The sequence below is a fragment of the Petaurus breviceps genome, unplaced genomic scaffold (assembly GCF_028583685.1).
Source record: "Petaurus breviceps papuanus isolate PSGF00001 unplaced genomic scaffold, PetGlider_PUasm1.0 90919, whole genome shotgun sequence".
NCBI lineage: Eukaryota > Metazoa > Chordata > Mammalia > Diprotodontia > Petauridae > Petaurus > Petaurus breviceps.
In genome coordinates this window covers 48,931,015-48,937,786 of record NW_027187378.1, presented here as the reverse complement: position 1 = coordinate 48,937,786, position 6,772 = coordinate 48,931,015, and the positions used below count along the sequence as shown (strand labels likewise).

Sequence of the window (6,772 nt, the reverse complement as noted above, 5' to 3'; positions counted from 1 at the left end):
AATATACTGTGTGTCTTGAAAACTGTATCCTGACTAGTAGCCAGGTGATAGCTGACGAAATGCGATCATCTCTTACAAATGAAGGTTTTCCCATGGTCCTCAGACTATGTGAATCAAACAAGCCAAAGTCAAAAGGTAGCTCTGCTGGCCATACCTGATATAAGAGGGATTTATTAGTCATATACCATTGCTTCATCCTGTATAATTCTTAATTCATAAGTCAACAGGTTTACGGATAACATAGGCGAAGACAAAGCAAATTATAATAACTTCATGAATTATAAAGCTTTTGGAATCACTAAAAAAAAAGTCCCTTAAAAAATTCCTTTCTTATTGGTAAGATTGGGTCAGGAACATAGGTGCCATCATCTGGGCAAGAGATATGGATGGGATCTTATGACACAGAATGATAAAACAAAGAGCCCAGGGTTCTAGGCCTTTGTCCTGGAAGGGTAGGGCAAAGCAAGGCAACAAGCATTTATTAAGCTCATGCTCTGTGTTGGCATTGTGCTAAGTGCTGGGGTTACAAATGCAAGCAAAAAGAAGATAGTTCCTGCCCTCAAGGCATTTACATTCTAATTGGGAAATACAGTGTAGGGACCCATGTAGGCCATGATGTCAAAGTCTGGAAAGTCAGAAACAAAGGTAAGAGGGTAATGGAACAGGGTTTTTGGAAGGAAGAGACTTCAGATTTAGAACAATATATAAAAAATGTGAAAGTTGAACTGGACCTTGAATAATCCTAATCTTCAATCCTCTTATTTCACAGATGTGAAAACTGAGGTCAAGAGACATGAAGTGTCTAAGGTCACACAGGTAGTGAGTAGCAGAGCCTGGATTTGAACCCAGGTGCTCTGAGTCTAAATTCAGGGTCCTTTTAACAAGGTCATACATTGCTGTGTGCTGATTGTTATCATTCCTGGGCTAGAACCTAGACTGTCCTTCAATCCTGAACTCTGTGCTGGGTCATGACCTGGACACAAGGTATACAGGGCTATGGTAAAGGGGTAGTATAGAGCAGATCTGAAACCTGTATTGCTCAACCTGATTCCCATTTATTAAAAGCTTTGCTTCAGCTAATGGCAAGAATCCTACGGCTTGTAGCTAATACGCCTATTAGGTAATCCTTCACTACTCATATCCTTCCTTCCTCTCCTCCCAGGATTGAACCAAGAATCTAACACAGAGCCAAACCTATAGGCTGAGTTTCATTAGTCCCAAATATGAAGTTAGGGAGATTCAGGGCACAGAGCCCAGCTAAAGGTAAAACAGGTTCATTGGATTTGGAATTTTCTCTTATTAGAAAAGAGGCTTCAAAGGTAGACTCATTTATCTTGCTGATTTACAGAATCACTGCAGTGAAATCTCATGTCTATAGGATAGATAGGACTAAGTTTATTCCGTTAAAATGGACTTTCTAGAAAAAATGAAATAGATAATTTGTAAGAATTGTGTTGAATATGTATACTCTATTCAAATGATAAGAAATCAAATTGCTGTAGGATATCTGCTGAGGGATTCTTCTAACAAAAGAGCAGTTGAACAATTGTTGATTTGACTTGCTAATAATTTCATTATTCAGAAAGTAGAAGGAATGTATTGACTGATACCTAGATATAACTATCTCATATGCCAATAATTGGCATAGTCAGATACATGCCCATGACTTTGGAAAAACACTTTGAAGTGTTCAAATAAAAAAATAGGTAGGATCCTATGACTTAAGGCACTAAAAGGAAAAATAACTTAATTTAGGTGGAGAATTCCTCACTATTTTGGTCCCAGACAAAGACAAACGCTTTGCTTGGAACAAATCTTTCTCTGTAGTTGAGTGCAGTCTTCATCAAACACAGAAGGGAAGACTTCCCCAGTTTTTAGTCTCCTGTAGGAGGTGTGCCTCTCTCTTACTTTGAGGGATATAATGACAAACTAGGGACCTGCCCATCTGAGGCTATCTCCCTTTTTCCATTAACTGTGGTGAACTCTGGAATCATGTTCTCCTAAGGAAGGGAGCAAGGCCCTGCTATTTTCCATCTCCTCAAGAATACCAATCAGCAGGGGCAGCTAGGTGGTGCAGTAAATAGAGCACTAGCCCTGGAGTGAGGAGGACCTGAGTTCAAATTTGGCCTCAGACACTTGACACTTATTAGCTGTGTGACCCTGGGCAAGTCATTTAACCCTAATTGCCCTGACATTCCCCCTCCAAAAGAAAAAAAAAGAATACCAGTCAGCAACTCCAGGTTGAGCTACAGTGACTAAAAATGTCCATGTCTTATCGTCTTTGAGAAGGGAGGTGTTACTACCTGCTTAGTTGGGAGCTTTTAAACTTTCCCTTTCTTCCCTAAATCTTTTCTTAAATTCCAAACAATCTTTTTCAACCAAGGAGATGAAATTATTAAAATACTTTTCTACTATTACTAACTTTACCTAATATAGAAAATGCAAATGAAGAGAATTTTCCTGTTCCTTTAGTGTCATTTTGAGAACAGGAGAGGAGGAAAGTTCCCAGTACTATATACATAGGCAAATGCCCTGATTTCTCAAAAGTCTAAGAAGGTAGATTCTTCCAGTGATAGCCCAGTGAGCTTCAGTATGATTCCTGAAAATATTATACAATACAGTAACTTTTGAATACTGGGGAATCCAATTAGCAATCACTAAGAGCTCATTAAGAATAAGCCATACCAAACTTCATTCCCCCTTTTGACATGGTTACTAGACTAATAGGTCATAAAGAATATATCCACACAGTCTATTTGGATTTCATTGAGGCATTTGGCAATGTCAAATGTTGCTGGATAATAGTACAGTTAAGTGGGTTCAGACCTAACTGAAGGATTAGACTCAAAGAGTAAGTGACTAATAAATCAATTTCAACCAGTCTCTAATGGAATTTCCCAGAGATTTATCCTTTGCTCTGTTTTGTTGAACACTTTTTCAGTTGTATAAAAGCATAGACAATGTATGTGCTTATCAAATTTGCAGCAAACCCAAAGGTGGGAAGGATAACTAAGCATGTTTGATGAAAGAACTGGGATTTAAAAATTATCTAGAGAAGCTAAAATAATGAATCTAATTAGATGATATTTAATAAAGATAAATGTGGTCTTGTACTTGGGTTAAAAAAATCAAATATAAAAATATCTGTATAAGCTGAATGAGGAAGGTATGGTTTCAATTACAAAAATCATATGAAGGGGGCTAGGTGGCGCAGTGAATTGCCCTATTAAAAAAAAAATACACACACACAAAAAATTCATATAAAAAACAACAGGGTCAAGGGTAATGAACTAAAAGTTCAATATAGGTCAGTGAAAATATTATGTGACAGCTGAAAAAAATAATATGATCTTAGGCTGAAATATTAGAAATATAGTAACCAGATAAAGGAGGTGATTATCTTATTGTATTTTGTCCTGGCATATTGGGTAATTAACTGAACAGAGACTGCAATATTCTCAACTCTCAGCACATATATTCCATTGTTATAATGCTTATAACTTCCTTTTTTTTTCAAAATTAATCCATGATAATCACAGAGAAACAATTTATTCAAAATATCAATTTACTGGAAGCCAGGAGGTCGAAATAGGAAAGGCAGTAATGCATTTAAAACAACAACAACCAAATAGATATTATTTTTTACCCAAACTTTGAAGATCTAATTCATCAAAGAGACAATTTTGCTTAAGCTATTCAGCATTATCAGTTTTTAAAGAAATATAAATATTTTAAAACAAACATTGAAAATAAATCAGTCCAGGGGCGGCTAGGTAGTGCAGTGAATAGAGCACCAGCCCTGGAGTCAAGAGGACCTGAGTTCAAATCCGGCCTCAGACACTTAGCACAAAAACTAGCCATGTAACCTTGGGCAAGTCACTTATCCCCAACTGCCCTCCAAAAAGCAAATAAATAAATAAATAAATTAGTCCAATTCAACAAGCTTCACTCATGCTAATGAAGTTTCACTCTTCTTAACTGGATAGGACTTGGCCAAAAATCCAAATAAAAATATCAAAGTAGAACAATCCTCAGAAAAATCAGTATATAAATATTGAATTCAATTTAAATAGCATCAATGTCTTCATCATCATCTCTGATATCATCAAACTTGATTTCATCATCTCCAGGACCAAATGTGTCTGTTTCATTGATTTTGGCATGCTCTGGAAGTTCCCCTTATGCCTTTAAACTTTGTGCTTCATCTACATTGTACTTTAGTATGACATTGGCTTTATCATACTGGTAGTCTCAGAGGTAAGGGAGGTAAAAAAGGGGTGCTGGTCTCAGAGACCAACTGTAAAGTCAAGCATGAGCAGCTTTTCAGAGGACTGCTGCTGTGAACAACTTTCAAGGTTCTGATTATATAATATAGTACACTCTCTATTTATTCAGTAACAAACTAAGACAAAGCATTCAAAGAAAATCCAGGTACATCATTCACAATGTTACAACTTATCCCTAAAATAGCCACATAGTTTTTACCGAAGTGATCAAATAGTTTTAAGCAAAGTACATTCATTTGGTCAATCACAAAGTCCTCAAATCAATCACGAAGTACAAAAGTCAAAGTCTTCCACCCATGGAGTGCAATTAAGTTACAACATCATCAGTCACTACTTAGTACCCTCTTAAGGGGTAGTGGAAAGTACAAAGGCCATCCACCCCTAGGTCACAAGTAAGTTAAAGTTTCATTGGTCACTACTCAGTACTCGCTTAAGGGGTAGTGGAAAGTACAAAGGCCATCCAACTCTAAATCACAATTAAGTTGGAGCAGCCAGGTAGCACAGTAAGTAAGAGCCCTGGCCCCAGAGTCAGGATGACCTAATCTGGGCTCAGATACTTAGCACCACACCTAGAAATAACTGGCCGTGTAACCTTGAACCAAGTTACTTAACCCCAATTGCTTTAAAAAAAATCACAAGTTACAATATCATCTATCAGCATTAGATACCCAAGGAAAGGTCTTTTCATCTTGACTCAAGGCAGGCTCTCAGCTTCCATGGTTCCTCTTTCATGGTCCTAGCTACTGCCTGAATCTAACCAACTGCCACCTGAGTTCAAAGGCAGACAGCTCCTATTTCCTTGTCCAGCTCTCTCTGCAGCTCCTGTTCCATATTAAGCTCACAGTGTCTAGTCCACATCAAGTCCTTATTCAAATACCAGGAAACCAAGTCCCAGAAACAGAAAGTTAAAGTCATTACAGTAACCACGAAGTTGGTACACATGGTTAATACAGTGAATACCCACATTCCCAAGTGTTCACAACAGAACAGATTCCCTCAAGTAGGGATCCTCCTCTCTCACTCACAGTGGCTCCTCAGGTGAAGTTACGGCTGGTTCTCGGAAGCTCTCAGCAGAAGTTCCCAGAAGAAAGATCTCAGCAGAAATTCAGGCTGGCTCTCAGAAGAAGCTATGCCTCCACAAGTTCTGTTCTCAAAATCAAAATCACTTTCTCCAGTCTCGGCCTCTCCTCCTCAGTCTCCATGTGGCTTATTCCAAGAAATTCTGTCTCAGTTCTCAATTCTCATTTCTCTTCTCAGTTCTTCTCAATTCTCAGTTTAGTCCTCAGTCCAGCAGTAGATCAGCCTCCACATGCTCGCTGAAAGAAATTCTGTCTCAGTTCTCAATTCTCATTTCTCTTCTCAGTTCTTCTCAATTCTCAGTTTAGTCCTCAGTCCAGCAGTAGCTCAGCCTCCACATGCTCGCTGAAAGAAATTCTGGCCTCTCTCAGCTTGGGCTTTTCCTTATATAAGGTATTTGCTCCTCCCTGTTCCACCCCTTCCTGTTACAACAGGAAGTTCCTCCCACTGTGGGATTCACAAGTTCTGGATCATAATACTTGATACAATGACACTTAAAACAAGGTGCTAAGTGCTTGCCAATACAAGGGGATCTTCAAATTACATTACTATTACACTAACCAATATAATGTCTGATGTATTTATTCAAATATTTTTTCTTAATTTCCCTCTGATGTGAAATTAATTAACCTCTTCCCACCATCAAAACACATTGCTTCTAATCATCCATTTCCCAACATTTTGCTCACCTAGGTATATTCCTGTCCATTTCTTTAGAGATCAACTCTTTTTTTTCAGAATAATTTTCATTCTTTCCTCTGTGCCTGTTTTTTTTCCATTTTTTTTTTTTGTTTTTTGTTTGTTTTTACCTCCCTTACCTTTATTCTTGAGCATGGTTGGGCAGCCTCTGCAGGGTCCCTGTCTTTCAACCACTGGCTCCTCTGAAGGATGCACAGGTGGACTTTGCCTCTCCAGGTCACGTAGAAGGGAGACACTTGGAAGAACGAAGGGAGACTGAGAGTTAGGAAACTAGATGGACACACCAGAGGGCATGGAGTGTGTCAATAACTTTCAAATATTCATTTTGACCTGTTGGGAAAATTCCATGTTAGGATTTTTTCCAAATTAATTAGCCAAGATCTACCTTTGAGAATTCAGTCACCTAATTGAAAAAGAAAGGTTGAATAACAAATAGGCAAAGGTCTAATCTATTATTGCCTTGGCTCTAAGAAAACTATAAAACGCAGTTCCATAGAATAATGAGGTAGCCATTCACCAAGCTATCACTGGCCTCTGTAACACTTGGCCTTAAAAACCCACCAGTCCTATACTAACTGCATCTCCAGAGATTTGTGAGCTAGAGCCCAGAATGTCTGGGTAAGAACTCTTCTTCTGGGGTGGCTAGGTGATGCAGTGAATAGAGCACCAGCCCTGGAGTCAGGAGGACCTGAGTTCAAATCCGGCCTCAG

The 6,772-nt window shown here is 38.5% G+C and overlaps 1 pseudogene; it reads right to left on the bottom strand.

Moving 5' to 3' along the window:
* Nucleotides 1-4,065: 4,065 nt before the first annotated feature.
* On the bottom strand, nt 4,066-6,197 carry LOC138151857 (eukaryotic translation initiation factor 1A, X-chromosomal-like; annotated as a pseudogene).
* Nucleotides 6,198-6,772: the final 575 nt, after the last annotated feature.